Source organism: Triticum dicoccoides, chromosome 1B (assembly GCF_002162155.2).
Source record: "Triticum dicoccoides isolate Atlit2015 ecotype Zavitan chromosome 1B, WEW_v2.0, whole genome shotgun sequence".
In the NCBI taxonomy this organism is placed as follows: Eukaryota; Viridiplantae; Streptophyta; class Magnoliopsida; order Poales; family Poaceae; genus Triticum; species Triticum dicoccoides.
The window spans coordinates 627,657,905-627,675,476 of record NC_041381.1 but is presented as its reverse complement, the minus strand read 5'-3'; the positions used below and the strand labels follow the sequence as shown (position 1 = coordinate 627,675,476).

At 44.1% G+C, this 17,572-nt stretch overlaps 1 pseudogene; it reads left to right on the top strand.

Annotated features, from left to right (window-relative positions):
• The window catches only part of LOC119350739, a 99,047-nt pseudogene extending 86,580 nt beyond the window's left edge, over positions 1-12,467 (top strand).
• The last annotated feature ends 5,105 nt before the right edge of the window (positions 12,468-17,572 follow it).

Below are 17,572 nucleotides of genomic sequence, written 5' to 3'. Positions count from 1 at the left end.
TAAGAGTACATGTGCTAATCTGATAATCTAGATCAGAAATATGCTAATGTTGAAACCAAAATATGCAAAAGAACGTAAATTACAATATATACATTGAAGATAAGTACTAAAAACACAATTCCATAACGGTGCTAGCTGACTTGTATTATTCTTAAAATAGCATAATACTGCTACCGCTTGCTTGTTTGATTAACTACAGGGCCAGTTTTTCGATTTCACTTGAGAAAGTAAGTGAATCTTCTTTTGATGCATGATACTACCTTTTGTGTTCATCATGCACTGTGATTTTTTCCAGTTGTGTATAAACTAAACTGAAGCTATCAGTTAAATGTGAGATCGATCAAAATGGCTAACAAACTGATGCTAATTTATGCATTTGCAAACATCTAGCGTGTTGCAACTAATTTTCTCGGCTCTTTTTTTCTGAGCTGCAGGTTGACTCCCAAACAAAGCAAAGGATAAAAGAAATAAAAACAAAAAAAATAAATGTAAGTACCAGGGATCGAACCTGGAACTCCCCATTGCAGCTATGAGGCACAAGCCATTGTGCTACTACACAAACACTTCTGGCATAAAAGGGACTTTCACTTTTAATAAACTAAACCCAGCGGCCACTTGAGAAGGGAAAAAACGAATCGTTTTTTTCCACTTACCGGTGGCAAGAGGGTAATTATTAGCAACTACGGGGGTAATTCTTATGACGGACGACAGAAACCCAATTCTCTTTATTATTAGGTAAAGATTGTACGTGGCTATGATGGCACTTTCCCATCATAGATGCTTGTACGTGATGGACTTGGCATGTACAACACAATATATGCCTACACACAATTTTTGTATGTAACATGATATCTTTAAATCTCAGCCGTTTATATTGAAAAGTTGATGGTTGAGATAATTTAATCTGTGTGGATAAACGTGACGCTTTGTTTGCCTCTTGTCTTAAGTATATAATAGATGGTATGGGAACGTGGCGAGATTTGGTTGATTTTATACCGCTGAATAATATAAAATATTATGAGCGCAGACGCTCCACCGCGAGGTTTGTTGCTCCTTCTCGGTTGTCGGGAATCTATGTTCTTCCACTCTTTCATTTAAGACATGAGCTTTGTTCATCCTTTTGCCGACACGCGGGACATCTAGCATCAAGGTGGATGTGTCATGAAAGAAAATGGAGATATGCAGTGCGTAAGTGAGTCGTGCACTTCGATGGCACCTAGTACTACACAATATTTTTTCTCCTTGATGGCACGTGAATAGTGCATGCACTCAATGACAGAGCATGAGATGGTAGCCATGGACATGGTCGACCCTTTTTGAAGAGAGTACTAAATAACTTTGATGTGTCCCGTCAACTCGACGAGAAGCTTGCTTACTGCACCTTCTCCCTCGCCAACGCGTGCGCGGTGGCTCGCAGCACGAGGAGAAACTTTTGCTTACAAGTGGTGGACGTGCAGCAGTTCATTTGGTGTCAGATTGCCAGAAGTACTAATGTAGTACCATCATTATTGTTCGACTTCCAGAAGAGGAGAAGAGCCAAGCGCAAGGTCACCTACTAACCTAGTACAGTGTAGTATACTATAGCCAAAGCTGGTGCACCTTTTAGAGCATGATTAATTAATATAGGCGGCTCTTGCAGCGGCACATCATTTAGAGCAGTATAAAAAAGATATATAGGCTGGAGCTTCAACGCTTTCTTGCTAAGGGCTGCCCATTTGCTTCTCACACTATCACCCACTCTCCAGATCTAAAAAAGACGACCTCTCTCTCCCTCCTCACTGGTGGTCACAGATCCGCTGGGGAAGAAAATGACGTGCAGCGTTGACGCACTCGTCGTCGGCGAGCGAGGTCACACACTGACGACAAGGCCGTCCTCTCAGACCTAGTGCCCGCGCGGGATGGCCTCCGTCCCCAAGCTCGATGCCGCAGTGTGTGCGAAGGATGATGACCATGAGCGAAGCCACTTTCCGCCAACCCTCAGGTATGCTACCTCTTTTCGAACCATACCCTTGTTCTATTGCCCCATCTGCCACGTCGCTGCATGTGGATCTTTTTCCACTCCACCATCTTCCCAATTTGCTATCCTCTGCTCTGTTGGGTCACGCAGACGAAAACCTTAATTTGCACTATTAAAGGAAACCCTACTTCATGCAGACTAATCCATGTCTGGGTTGAATAAGGAAAGGAAGGGAGACTGTACTGTCCAAGAGAGTAGGCATCAAACCCACATCTAGGTTGAAAAGGGGAAAATCAGTAGCTAAGGAACGAGTCTCGTGTCTCTTGGTTGAAGAAGGGTAGAAAGGCATGACAACGCAATAGAAAATGACCAGGTTGATCGGTTTTGTTGTCCTCACATAGGAAAAAGGTGGCTAAAGAGAACAAAAATGGACATGATCCACATATGCTGCCTGGATATTTGTTGCTCTGGGCAACCATACCTCCCTCACCACTCTATGTGTCCGTGGAGGTACATCGTACTGGTGCACCCACTGTCCGAATGGGCCTCCCATGCTCTTATTGCCACTTGTTTCCTGTTAGTATAACGCCAGCCGTCAAGTCAAGCAATGCTACTGCTAAAGTGATGCCACATTTAACTAATGCCACACTCAGTCTAATGCCATCGATAAATTTAAGCAATGCCATTTAATATCACTGGATTATTTCAGGGTTAGCTGTTGATTGTGGATGTATTAAAGATTTTTCAGCTAAGGCATTCTAATGATGTTGCACAGCCAGTATACCATGATGAATCTTGTTACTACCTTCAGATTTTTGCACTGTTAATGCTTATAGATTACATACCTCACTTTCATGAGATAAGTCAATTTTTTTTGTACAGTGTCAAGAGGAAAGGTGAAGAGTGGGCACCACCTCCTCTGGCTGTTCTCTTGATTCGTTCGATCAAGTTTTTATGTTTGACCGATTATCAAGATTGGGATAGCAATTTTTAGGTCCCCTCAAGTTCGAAATGATATTTACCTTGAAGGTACATGGTTTGTAATTTTTTTATACTGTCATTAGTTAATAATGCTAGTTACCTTCAGACTTTCGTATTTGGTTTAATGCTCTTGCACAGCTAGTATACCAATGCTGAAACTTGTTACCTTCACATTTTGTATTATTAATTCTTATATAAATCTTCCAGTGCTAGAGCTTATGGAAATTTGTTCAGTAAAACCATTGTACGGTACCGTGTAATAAAATAACTACTCTACTATTGCAGTAACCACTGGATTAGTGTATATTTGTACTATTCGAATGGTGTGGCATTAGCGTATGGACATATATAAAGTGTGGCAAGCTTTCCTAGATATGTGCTCAAGAAAACTACTACCTGTTTTTCTAAATTCTAGACATTTGGGTACTTTAAATTAAACTGCGAAAACGTCTTATATTAAGGAATAGAGGGTGTAGAGTTCACTCAAATTATCCCGGTAAAGCTAGTCACACCTTTGTTAAAATTAATGTTCATTATGTTATCAGAGGAGGTCTGTATGTTTGTCTGTAATGCCTGTCGACTACATACCTAACATCATGATGTAATTTAAGTCATTTCCTTTTGTACAGTGTCACTGAATTTTCAAGGCGGTGATGGCATTTTATTTAAGTTGAACTGCACAAAGTATGCTTAAAAGAAGAGGAAATGTCAGGAATGGCTCAAATTTTTTAGAAAAAACTATGCATGCCTTCCTGAGATCAGCCGTTGTTGCCTTATTTATTCCTTCAAGCAGGTGGTTAGAAATAGTCTTGCTACCTTTTCCCATTAAGAAATTGGAATGCTTATATTTGTGAGTCTATGCTTCAACGAGTGCCACTTTTATAGTAATCACACTTTCAATATCTATGCAAACAAACCAAATGGTTCAACATTAGGAGCATGTTTTCTTCCGAACCTTTATATCCAATTGGTGGCACTATGAGCTGTTCATTACGAAGGTACATGGTTTGCTACTATCTTGCTACTATTTTTGTACTGTCATTAGATAGTAATACTAGTGGTTGACATGTTATTGGGAGGGTGGACCTACATTAGAGGTGCAGGACGGGATTCAATGATTGGATGCTCAATTTCGGTTGTATCAATTTCACCTCTTCCATCACTGCGAACATGGATATCCTTGGTCTGATAAAGAATAGGCGCTATATTTCTGCTCTGAACCAGCAAATCAATTCAGTATGAAATTGTCCAGGGCAAAACATGACTGTATCAACATGACAGATGCTAAGCGGAAGAGACATGTTTAAACCGAAAATACAAGGTGGGGTATATATTTACTAGCTGCTTGATATTTGTGCAGACAGAGATGTCTGCCCGTTGCCATTTGGAAAACAAACAAAGTGACCACAATTTTGGTTGAACTGTACAAGAGAATAGTATAGTCACTGCATGCAGTGCCATTTGAAAATAGACACAAAAAGATCAGATAGTCACTTCATGGACAACAAAAATGTAGTACTGTACTATTTATTGGCCAACAATAGGTGCTTCATTGCTTTGGTCTGATTATACAATGTGCATCATTTTGCCTAAGTTAAAGTTTGTATTCCGAAAATAGTCTCGCCGTGTGATTGAAGAAGACCAAATCATACTGCAGTGGATGTTCCTCCATCATGTGTGGTTCATTCTCATGGTTCCAGCTGTTGGTGAAACCACTTACGTTTGCAAGAGGAATTGTAGACTTCACAAACAAATTTGTCTTTCACTCTGTACTGTATGTTGGCCAAGAGAATCATCCATGTTAGTAGGAAGAACAAATGTTTTTTCTAGATCTTTGCCCTTGCTGGATCAAGAAGGAGGAGACGTCTTCCCCAACCGTACGTGTGTTGAACGCGGAGGTGCTGTCCGTTCAGCACTAGGATCATCGGTGATTTGGATCACAACAAGTACGATTCCCTCAACCCCATTCCCTTGAACACTTTCGCTCGCGATCTACAAGGGTATGTAGATGCACTCCTCTCTCTCGTTGCTAGATGAACTCATAGATTGATCTTGGTGAAAGCGTAGGTTTTTTTTATTTTCTGCAATGTTCCCCAACATGGATAACATTTAATTTCTTATCAACTCTTTGTCCTAGTACAACACCAACAGCATAATCACTAGCATCACATATAACTTCAAAGGGTAAATTCCAATCAGGTGGCTAAACAATAGGTGCAGAAATCAAGGCTTTCTTAAGTATTTCAAATTCTTCTACACAATCATCATCAAAAACAAAAGGAACATCTTTTTGCAAGAGATTAGTGAGAGGCCTAGAAATTTTAGAGAAGTCTTTAATAAATCTCCTATAGAAACCAGCATGACCAAGGAAACTTCTTATATCTTTGATATCTTTAGGACACAACATCTTTTCAATAACATCTACTTTAGCTTTATCAACTTCAATACCTCTTTCAGAAATTTTATGCCCCAAGACAATACCTTCATTAACCATAAAGTGGCAGTTCTCCCAATTCAAGACAAGATTAGTTTCTTCACATCTCTGCAAAACTCGATCAAGGTTGCTTAAGCAATCATCAAAAGAAGTTCCATAAACAGATAAATCATCCATGAAAACCTCAACAATCTTTTCACAAAAGTCAGAGAATATAGCAGTCATACATCCTTGAAAGGTAGTAGGTGCATTGCATAAACCAAAAGGCATACGTCTATAAGCAAAGGTACCGAAAGGACAAGTAAATGTGGTATTTTCCTGATCCTCTTTTGACACAGGTATTTGAGAGAAACCAGAATAACCATCTAGGAAGCAAAAATGTGCATGTTTGGATAGTCTTTCTAGCATTTGATCAATAAAAGGCAGAGGGTAATGATCTTTTCTAGTAGCTTTATTTAATTTGCGGAAATCAATTACCATTCTATAACCTGTAACAATTCTTTGTGGGATCAATTTATTCTTATCATTAGGAACAATAGTAATACCTCCCTTCTTAGGGACACAATGAACGGTACTTACCCACTGACTATCAGCAATAGGATAAATTATACCTTCCTCCAGAAGCTTCGATATCTCATTTATTACCACTTCTTCCATCTTGGGATTTAACCATCGTTGATGATCAACAACTAGTTTAGCATCTTTCTCCAATTTTATTTTGTGCTGGCATAGAATGGGACTAATGCCCTTAAGATCATCAAGAGTATATCCAATAGCGGCATGGTGCTTCTTCAGAGTTTTCAATAATTATTTTTCTTCATGCTCTAAAAGGTTAACACTAATAATAACAGGATATATCTTCTTTTCATCAAGATAAGCATATTTCAAAGTATGAGGTAATTGTTTAAGCTCAAACACGGGATCACCCTTGGGTGGAGGAGGATCCCCAAGGATTTCAACAGGAAAATTGTGTTTTAAAATAGGTCCTTGCTTAAAGGATACTTCATCTATTTCCCATCTTTCATTCATAAACATATCATTCTCATGGTCTAGCAAATATTGTTCTATAGGATCATTAGGAGGCATGACAATAGATGCAAGACCAATAATTTCATCCTTACTAGGCAATTATTTATCATGGGGTTGTCTACGGAATTTGGAGAAGTTAAAATCATGAGACATATCCCCTAAACCAACAGTAACAATATCCTTTTCGCAGTCTATCTTAGCATTAACAGTATTTAAGAAAGGTCTACCAAATATAATGGGACAAAAGTTATCTTGTGGGGAACCAAGAACAAGAAAATCAGTAGCGTATTTTAATTTCCCACACAAGACTTCAACATCTCTAACAATCCCGACTGATGAAATAGTATCTCTATTGGCAAGCTTAATAGTAACATCAATACCTTTGATCTCAGCAGGTGCAATATCATGCATAATTTCTTTGTATAAGGAATGAGGAATTGCACTCACACTAGCACCCATATCACATAAGCCATGATAACAGTGATCTCCTATTTTAACAGAAACAACAGGCATGCCAACAACATGTCTATGTTTACCTTTAGTATCGGGTTTAGCAATTCTAGCAGCTTCATCACAGAAATAAATAACATGCCAATCAATATTATCGACCAAGAGATCTTTAACCATAACAATACTAGGTTCAACTTTAATTTTTTCAGGGGCTGTAGGTGTTCTAGTATAACTCTTACGAATCACAGTTGAAGCTTTAGCATGATCCTTTATTCTAACAGGGAAAGGTGGTTTCTCAATATAAGCAATAGGAACAATAAGATCAACATTATAAGTAATAGTTCTTCCTTTAACTTTAATAGGTTCTACTACTCTCACTTCAATGGGAGGATTATATTTAAACCACTTCTCCTTAGGAAGATCAACATGAGTATAAAATGATTCACAGAAAGAAGCTACTATCTCAGAGTCAAGTCCACATTTAGTGCTAAAATCATGAAAACCATCGGTATCCATAAAAGATTTGACACAATCAAACTTAGGGCTTATACTTGACTCCTTATCTTTGTCGAGTTCCCAATATTCAGAGTTGCGTTTAATTCTTTCTAATAAATCCCATTTGAATTCAATAGTCTTCATCATAAAAGAACCAGTACAAGAAGTATCAAGCATGGAGCGATCATTATGAGAAAGCCGAGCATAAAAAAATTGAATAATAATTTCTCTTGAGAGCTCATGATTGGGGCATGAATATAACATTGACTTAAGCCTCCCCCAAGCTTTAGAGATACTCTCTCCTTCACGAGGCTAAAAATTATATATATAATTCCGATCATGATGAGCCAGATGCATATGATAAAACTTCTAATGAAGTCCTAATTTCAATCGATTGTAGTTCCATGATCCAATATCATCACATAGCCTGTACCATGTAAATGCCTTTCCCTTCAAAGAAAAAGGGAAGGCCTTCTTCTTGACAACATCCTTGGGCATACCTACAAGCTTAAATAATCCACAAACTTCATCCACATAGATTAGGTGCATATCAGGATGTAATGTTCCATCTCCTGTATAAGGATTAGCTAGCAGTTTCTCTATCATACCGAAAGGAATTTCAAAGTAAATATTTTCAGTAGGTTAAGGAGCAACTCTTTGCTCCTTTGGTCGGGATGAAGATACCCCGAACAAGCCCCTCAAAGGATTATTTTCCATAGTAACAAGTGATAGTAAATTTCAGCACACTATATAAATGTTTCCTTACCAAAGGCGCTTCACTCCCCGGCAACGGCACCAGAAAAGAGTCTTGATGACCCACAAGTATAGGGGATCTATCGTATTCCTTTGGATAAGTAAGATTGTCAAACCCAACAAGGAGCAGAAGGAGCCCTAGATTGGTCCTGCCCAGGTTCCGCCTCGAGTCGGTGGCGCTTCATCCTGAAAGCTTCTCTCAGATATTTTTTCAGGGTAAAAGACACCATATAGCAGAAGATGGAGTCGGGGGCCTGCCAGGTGGCCCACGAGGCAGGGGGCGCACCCTCCACCCTCGTGGCTGACTGGTGGCCCCCTCGGGTGCTTTCTTCGCCCAATATTTTTAATATATTCCAAAACTGATCTCCGTGAAGTTTCAGGACTTTTGGAGTTGTGCAGAATAGGTCTCTAATATTTGTTCCTTTTCCTGTCCAGAATTCCAGCTGTCGGCGTTCTCCCTCTTCATGTAAACCTTATAAAATAAGAGAGAAAGGCATAAGTATTGTGATATAACGTGTAATAACAGCCCATAATGCAATAAATATTTATACAAAAGCATGATGCAAAATGGACGTATCAACTTGCCTAAGGTTGGGGGCCATGGCCCCCTTAGGCCAGCACTAAGCTCCTCCACTGTTGTTGAAGTTAGCTTGTTACATTCTTATGCCATGGATCGCCTTTAATTATGTTATGCTTCTAGAGGTGAAGTATATGCTATGGTATGAATATTACTCCTATAAAGTATGCTAGAGTACCCGCCACCTAGGGGCCTCCACGAGCATGAGAGCTCTCCGTGTTGTCGGGTCCACGATGGCATCGCACGGAAGCATGCCCGACATGCTCCCCCCCGTTCGATACGTAAAGAGTTCACAAGCCAGATGCTAACGATTCCAAGAGATAACCAACCAAGTAGTGTTTTGATAAGCAACCTTTAGTAGATGTACGAATTTGTTGGAATTCAACTTATCTGATGCTTCAGTCAATTATACCTTTTAGAGATGCCTTTGATGCCTTGGGATAGCAAAACAAGAACTACAAATTTCTTCCTTCACCTCCTGAATGGAAAATGGCCGAAGTTATATGTATGAGTTAATCAACCAAGTAGGATGGTGTTTTGATAAGAAACCTTTAGTTGATGTATGAACTCATTTGAATTCAACATATATGATGCTTCAATCAACTATACCTTTTAGAGTTGCCTTTGATGACTTGGGACAACAAGACAAGAACTACAAATTCGGTCCTTCATTTGTTGAATGGAAAATGATTGAAGTTGTATGAAGTTGCTAAAGATATTTTACACAACGACCAAACTTCCCTCTTGATCTAACTGTTTAACTAGCCTTGTCTACTCCTCTCAGCTATGAAACATTAAGAAAATCTTGAGGAGAGAGGCATAGTGTAAGAACAACACAATTGCGCATATGGTGGAACAAATGGTGTCAAGTTAGATGTGTATTGGAAAGAATCCTACAAGTCAATTTGTGTTCCCTTGTTTGATCCGAGGTTCAAGTTTGATCTTCTTGAATATTTCTTAAAAGACTTCGAAAGTGAAACTGCAAATGTTAATTGAATGCACAAGTTGGAGAAAAGCAATCCAAAAGGTCTTTGATGAATGCTCTTGAGATACTCCTGTTATCACTAGCAAGAAGATCGTGGAAGTCCATAACCGGCGAATATGGAAGAGGAGGATGACCCACTTGCAAAGTGGGATCATTATATCAGTTACAAAAAGAGCAACCAAATAATGAGTTGGATTATTATTCGAAAGATGAATTATACACATAAAGAAAGAGCTAGACACATTAGAAAGATGGAAAATCAACTCATCCAAGTATCCGATTATCTCTAGGATAGACCACGACATATTGTCTATTCCGGCATCCAAAGTGCCTTCCAAGTCTGCTTTTAGTTTTGGAGGATGCATCATCAGTGACAATAGGAACAATCTTTCTCGCTCCACTTTCGAGGCATTGATTTACCTACAAGTATGGCTCAAAACAACTAGTTAGTAAGTTTTTCTTTTGTTATACATGAGAATTGATAACCATAATTAATCTTATCATTTATGTGTTTTGCGGACCTACAAATATACAAAGGCACATTGTTAGAGCCAGATCAAAAATATCTAGGTATATGAGATGCCCCCATGTTATAATACTAGAGGTTGTTCTCAAACATTTTAATTTCAAGGCCTGATACATCTCCAAGATATCTATAATTTTTTGATTATTTTATGCTATTATATTATCAATTTTAGTTACTTGATATGCAATTTTATATCATTTTTGGAAACTAACCTATTAACTCAGCGCCCAGTGCCAGCTTCGGTTTTTGCCTATTTTATTGTTTCGCGGAAAAACTGTACCAAACAAAGTCCAAACACGATGGAACTTTACGGTGTTTTTTGGACCAGAAGGGACCCTAGAAGCTTCGGGAGGAGGCCAGAAGATGCATGGGAGAGCCACAAGCTCATATGGCGCGCCCCGTTGGAGGAGGGGCGCTACCTGAGCTTGGGGCCCCACGTACCTCTTTTTGACCTAATTCCACTTCTATACATTTCCATAAATCTCAAAACCACTAGAGAGACACCCAAAACACAATCATTCCACCGCCGCAAGGCTCTATTCTTTCGCAGTCTCATTTGGAGGCCTTATCCGGTACTATGCCGGAGGGGGAATTGATCTCGGAGGGCTTCTACATCAACTTAACGATCATTGCCGCCGCTAGAACGAACCGCTGTTGCTGCTCCCATGACAGAGCCGACTTGCCCTTGTCGATGATAGCTACGAAGTCTTCGTGCACGTGCCCCTAAGGACCAACGTTCGGGAGCCGCACTCATAGCCATTGAATTCTTGAATCGATCTGAAGAACTTGACACCCAATCTCGCCGTGCGTACACATGAAGAGGAACCCTAACCTCTCCGCTCCGAGGAGTTGGCAGGAATCTACGCCGAAATTCCGTCTAATCCGTCACGACATACGACTTGAGGAGGATCGGAGCCCGGAAGACGGACTCAATGAAGAAGCACAACCATCCTTCCGAGTGTCGCCCTTACAAGAACTAAAACCCTACCTATCTAAGCCGAGGCACCAAGAATACCCTCCCCGCCATCGGCTGCCGGAGCGGCAGTCGGAGGGGAGGTGGATCCACGAGCTCGCCAACGAAGATTGAAGGGAGGAAGGCTTTCCCTAGCCACCCAGGGGAAAGACACTACATTCAAATATAGTATAAAACAAAGATTTGTAGGATGCTTAACTGAATGCATCTTTGTGCTCAGTACTTTACAATGTCCGCCGATTGAAATTATTGGCATAGCAACTCTAACTTAAAATTGGTTGGTACTCTTCATTTTTGTCTTTTACAATTGCAATTTGTATTGATAGTAACACTTCTGAACTAAGTCATATTACTATCTTTTTTTTTGTTAACTTGTCATCAGTTGACTTGAGGTTCTCAACAAGAATGTCCTCGATTGATGTTTAAAATGTCTTACAACATTCTTGTAATATATTTCAACACTTGAGTGCCTGAATAGCGAATTACTCTGCATTTTTTTGAACACAAAATTACTCTGCGTTTTAGTTACATGAAAATGAGGCATGTTTATGGAAATGGCCCAAAATTTGGAGCTGCCGCCACAGCTCTGACCCAGCCCGCCAACCCACCGGTCGAAGCTCTCGGCCACGTCGCCGATCCGCGGCATCCCTCCCCCGATCGCCATCTCGACCGTCCACTCCATCCGCATCCAACGGCAGGCACACGCCTCCGCCAAGCTCCAACCTCTCGTCCCCTTTAAAACGCCTTCGCCCCTCCCCGCAAATCACAGCACCAGCAGCCACCACCGTTCCTCCGATTCCACTACATCCGCTCGCAGCTCGAAGAGGATCGTCAGCCATGTCCGGGCGCGGCAAGGGAGGCAAGGGGCTCGGCAAGGGCGGCGCCAAGCGCCACCGGAAGGTGCTGCGCGATAACATCCAGGGCATCACCAAGCCGGCGATCCGGCGCCTGGCGCGGAGGGGCGGCGTGAAGCGCATCTCGGGGCTCATCTATGAGGAGACCCGCGGCGTGCTCAAGATCTTCCTCGAGAACGTCATCCGCGACGCCGTCACCTACACCGAGCACGCCCGCCGCAAGACCGTCACCGCCATGGACGTCGTTTACGCGCTCAAGCGCCAGGGCCGCACCCTTTATGGCTTCGGCGGCTAGGTTCTTTGTCGCCTCCTGCAGATTCCAAAAGCTTGATGGAACCCTGCCTTCTTCAGTTCGCTGTTTCCTCTGTCTGTGTAGTTCGAACTGAATCGTGGAACAAAGTAATTTGCATATCTTGTTGGAAATGATACTTGTCTTTGTCAGCCTGTCGTAAATCTGATTTTTTGCTGGTTGATCTTCTGCATATCTGTTGGGTATGATTGTTGTTTCCCTTGTGATGCTTGAGTTGGCCATAATTTTCCAGGAGCCCCGGATGAATCGAACTTGTTTGCAGGCTAATTTGTAATGCGATGGAAAAAAGCCACTGAACAATTATGTATCTCGATTCAGGAACATCATTTGCTCTGTTTCTGCTACTTGATCTGATCCATTTGTACTGGACACCATCAATGTTACTTCTGTGGTGCAATGATGTAATGGATATGGGGATTAATCTGCATTTCATCATCGAGTTCTTGCTTGAGTGGCTATCCTTGACCTGAGTTTTGAGTGTACAAATTTGCTCTCTGACTTGTAATGTGAAACTACTATCTCAAAGTGACCAACCCATGATGTGGTTCGTAGATTATGCTCAGTAGACTGATTACAGTCTTTTCTATTTGATGCTAATAGCTTTGTCACAACCCCACCTGACCAACTTCAGGATCGCCTTTAGGAAACTGAACGCCTGATACAAGGATCAGATTGGATATCACAAACACACACTCTGAAGACAGAAACACACAAGAACTTTACACGACAAAAAGACTCACATTTTGTACTATTAACACAAACAAAATTTGGCTATAGAAAAGAAATGAAAAATGGCTATCAAGTATGGGCAGCGAGGTCCCCTGAAAAGCCCCGAGCAGCAGCATCAAGCTCTTGCTGCTGCATTTACCCGATTCACAGCATCCCAGTCCGGCATAGATTAGAGCAACTATGCTTTTCAAGGCACACAATACAGCAGTTCAGGTTGCTGCCATAGAGCGAAGGGAACACTAGAGTCGCCGGATGAGAACACGATTGCTCTGCTGCAAGTGCAGTGGCTGTAATTCCCAACAGTGGCCATATCCGTAACTCCTATGAGGGCTCTGTCGGATTATTCTTGATACGCTAGGGAAGCACGGCCCGCGTGCTACAGACGTGTGCATCGGGTCGGCTGGCTTGCGCGTGAGGGAGTCAGTTATAGAGCTGCTAGTTATAGAAAATATGACACCAGAGTGCCTTTTTTCTGATTTTCATACTTATGGCAATGAGTTGTGCAGATTGATAATGGTCAAAATATAATTGGCTAAATCTGTTATCATTAAATTAGTAGATTTATGTGTTCCATTGTGCACAACATAATATTTAGAGTAATATGCGTGGAACAACCTCTATACGTACTCGGTCAACCAGTAGTCTGCACTAGAAGCTCTGAAAAAAATATGTGAGCAAACTTAACTAGTAACCTTGTATTTGTATCCATATTGTTAGATGTATATAGTTCATTGTGTACATCCCCATTATATAAGGGGCTTTTCTGCATTTTCACACACATGTGTATGTAATGGCCTTTGGCCCTCAGGAAACAGTAGTTGCTCACTTATCCAACATGGTATCAGTTGCCAGGTTCCTCTTCCTCTCCCGCACGCTGCAGCTCCGTGCCTAGCTTCCTCGTCGTCGGCCATCTCCTCCTCCGTCTCCGGCCACCTTCTCCGTGCCCGGCAGTCCCTGCCCGCGCCCGCGCTCGCGTGCTCAGCCGCATCCAGGTCGCGCCCCCGGCCGCGCCCTCCCTGCCCGGTCGCGCCCAGGCCACGCCCCGGCCGCGCCCCGGCTGCCTCCTCCCTGTCAGGCCGTCCCCGGCCGCGCCACAACTTCTTCCGCGCGCCCCAGGACGCGCCTCTGGCTTCCCGGTCGCCCGTCCTCTGCTCCAGATCGGGCAGCCTGCCTCGATCGGCCAGCTCGGGCAGCTGAGCCCCCTGCCTCGAGTCGCCCAGCCCTCTGCCTCGACCGGGCCTCTGCTCGATCCCGCTCGAAGCCGTCTGAGCCCCCTGTCTCGATCGACTTCGTTGCTCGATCCAGATCGGGCTGCTGAGTCCGTTGACCAAAAAAAAAGGAGACACACAGAGTTCCCTCATGTCTTCTTCGGGCTATGTTGTTGTTCCTAGATGCTCAGTGATCTTCAATGGCACCAACTATGCTGAATTTGTGGGATTCATGCGCATCCATATGCATGGTCTTCTTCTCTGGGGTGTTCTTTCTGGCGAGGTTCCCTGCCCGCCATGCCCTGTTGCGCCTGTGGCCCCAATCCCACCGGTGCCGCCGGTACTTGCTCCTGAGGCTTCCCAGGCTGACCGGGATGCCGCCAAGACCCTTGATGATGCTGTAGTTGATGCCTATGATCAGCAGGTACCTGCTTACTCCGATGCTCTTTCGGCGTATCAGGATGATCTCTCTGCTTACACTCAGTGGTGCAATGATGATGCTCGTGCTGCTGCTGTTTTTACTGCCAGTGTCCTCCCTCAGTTTGCTTCGGAGTTCATGGGACTTGGCACAGTTGCATCGATGTGGTCTTATATTTGTCAGCGCTATCAGCCCTCTGGTAATGCTCTCTATCTCTCTGTAGTGCGTCAGGAGCACGCCCTCCAGCAAGGTGATTCCTCTGTTGATGAGTTCTATTCACAGTGCTCTGCCATCTGGCGTCAGCTTAACTCTCTTCGGACAGTTGTTTGTGGCACCTGTCGTTGCTGTCAGACTACTCGGTCTGATCTGGAGTTTCAGCGGGTCCATGAGTTCTTATCTCGTCTCCGCTCTGAGTTTGAGCCCAGACGTGCTCACTTGCTTGCTCGAGGTCGTGTTCCAATCTCGGAGGTGCTTGCTGAGCTTCGTGCTGAGGAGACCCGCCTCCGCTCTGCTGGTTTGCTGGTGGTCCCGTCTGTGTTGGCTGCTCGAGCTCCTGTGTCGTCTGCTCGGAGCACCGCTCCACCGCTCCTCCCCACACCTTCAGGGGGGGGGGGTGAGTCGCCCCGCTTATACTGAGAGGGGCCGGTCGCGCCGTGACACCTTCTGTGGCTACTGCTCTCGGCCCGGTCACCCAGAGTCTGATTGCCGTGAGAAGAAGCGCGACCAGCGGCGCTCCTCTTCCAGTGGGACTCCTGGATCTTCCTCGACTCCGTCACTCACTGACCAGGACATTGTGAGGCTCAAACGCCTCCTGGCTTCCTCAGGCTCTTCCTCGTCTGGTTCAGCTGCTGCTGTGACTGCAGCCACTTCTCCACCACCGCAGGCATCTACACAGTCAGGTACATCTTCGTGGGTTTTGGATTCTGGAGCCTCCTTCCACATGTCTTCTGATTCTTTTGTGTTGTCTTCTCTCCGACCTCTTGATTCGCCTGTTAATGTTCTTACCGCCGATGGCACCCCTCTTTCTGTTGCTAGTCGTGGCCTTCTTTCCACTCCCTCCTTTTCTGTTCCTAGTGTCTCGCATGTTCCTCGTCTTACCATGAATCTGTTTTCCGCTGCCCAACTTACTGATTTTGGTTGTCGTGTCATCCTTGATACCGACTCTTGCTCCATTCAGGATCGACGCACCACGGCTTTGGTTGGTGCTGGCCCCCGGCGCCGTGAGTCAAAGGGCCTTTGGGAGGTTGACTGGCTTCGTGTTCCTTCCGCTGCCACCACTCTTGCCAGCTCCCATGCTCTTGCTGCCTCTTCGTCTGCGTCCTTCCAGTAGTGCCATCATCGCCTTGGTCATATCTGTGGCTCTCGCTTGTCTTCCTTAGTTCGTCAGGGCCTCTTGGGGTCTGTATCTGGAGATGTTTCTTTACATTGTAATGGTTGCAGACTTGGCAAACAGACTCAGTTGCCTTATCCTACCAGTGAGTCGGTATCTCAGCGTCCTTTTGACTTAGTTCATTCTGATGTTTGGGGTCCTGCCCCCTTTGATTCGAAAGGTGGTCATCGCTATTATATCCTGTTTATTGATGATTTCTCTCGCTACACCTGGCTCTACTTCATGAAATCTCGTAGCGAGGTTCTCTCTATATACAAACGTTTTGCTGCCATGATTTGCACCTAGTTTTCCACGCCCATTCATACTTCTCGTGCGGACTCTGCTGGTGAGTTTATCTCTCAGCTGTTGCATGGTTTTTTTGCGGAACAGGGTACTCTTGCCCAGTTCTCATGTCCTGGTGCTCATGCTCAGAACGGCGTTGCCGAACGTAAGCATCGTCATCTACTTTAAACGGCTCGTGCGTTGATGATTGCCGCTTCCCTTCCGCCTCACTTTTGGGCTGAGGCTGTTTCTGCATCCACTTATCTCATCAACATTCAACCCTCGACTGCTTTGCAGGGTGGTATTCCTACAGAGTGTCTCACTGGACGTTCCCCTGACTATTCCGCTCTTCGGATGTTTGGATTTGTGTGTTATGTCCTTCTTGCCCCCCGAGAACGCACCAAACTGACTGCTCAGTCGGTTGAGTGTGTCTTTCTTGGCTACAGTGATGAGCACAAAGGCTATCGATGTTGGGATCCTATGGGTCGTCGCTTGCGCATTTCACGTGATGTGACATTTGACGAGTCTCGTTCTTACTACCCACGTTCTCCTTCCTCGAGTTTCTCTGTGGATGACATTTCTTTCCTGCTCCTTCCTGACACACCCGGCTATGTGCCTCATGTGTCACCTCTTCCCCCGGCACCTCTCATTCCTTCTCATTCCCCACCGACACCGTCTACTTCATCCTCCTCCTCCACCTCTCCACCATCATCTCCAGTCCGTCACCCTCTCTCACCGTTCCCTCTCCACTATACTCGCCGATCTCATACTGAGGATGTCTCCTCTGACGAGCCTTTCACCTCTGGTGCACCTTCTCTCACGCCTCCCCCAGTTCACAACCTTCGTGCTCGGCCTCGCCCCCCGCCTGATCGCTACTCCCCTAATCGGTATGGTCTCTCTGCTATTGCTGATCCCACTTCCTACCGAACTGCCATGACTCAGCCTGAATGGCAACTTGCGATGGCCGAAGAGCTTGCTGCTCTTGAGCGCTCTGGCACATGGGATCTGGTTCCCCTTCCTTTCGGTGTCCGTCCCATCACCTGCAAGTGGGTCTACAAGGTTAAGACTCGCTCCGATGGTTCTCTTGAGCGCTACAAAGCTTGTCTAGTGGCCCGTGGCTTTCAGCAGGAGCAGGGGCGTGATTATGATGAGACATTCGCTCCTGTGGCTCACATGACCACTGTCCGCACTCTTCTTGCTGTGGCTTCTGTCCATCAGTGGTCTATCTCTCAACTTGATGTT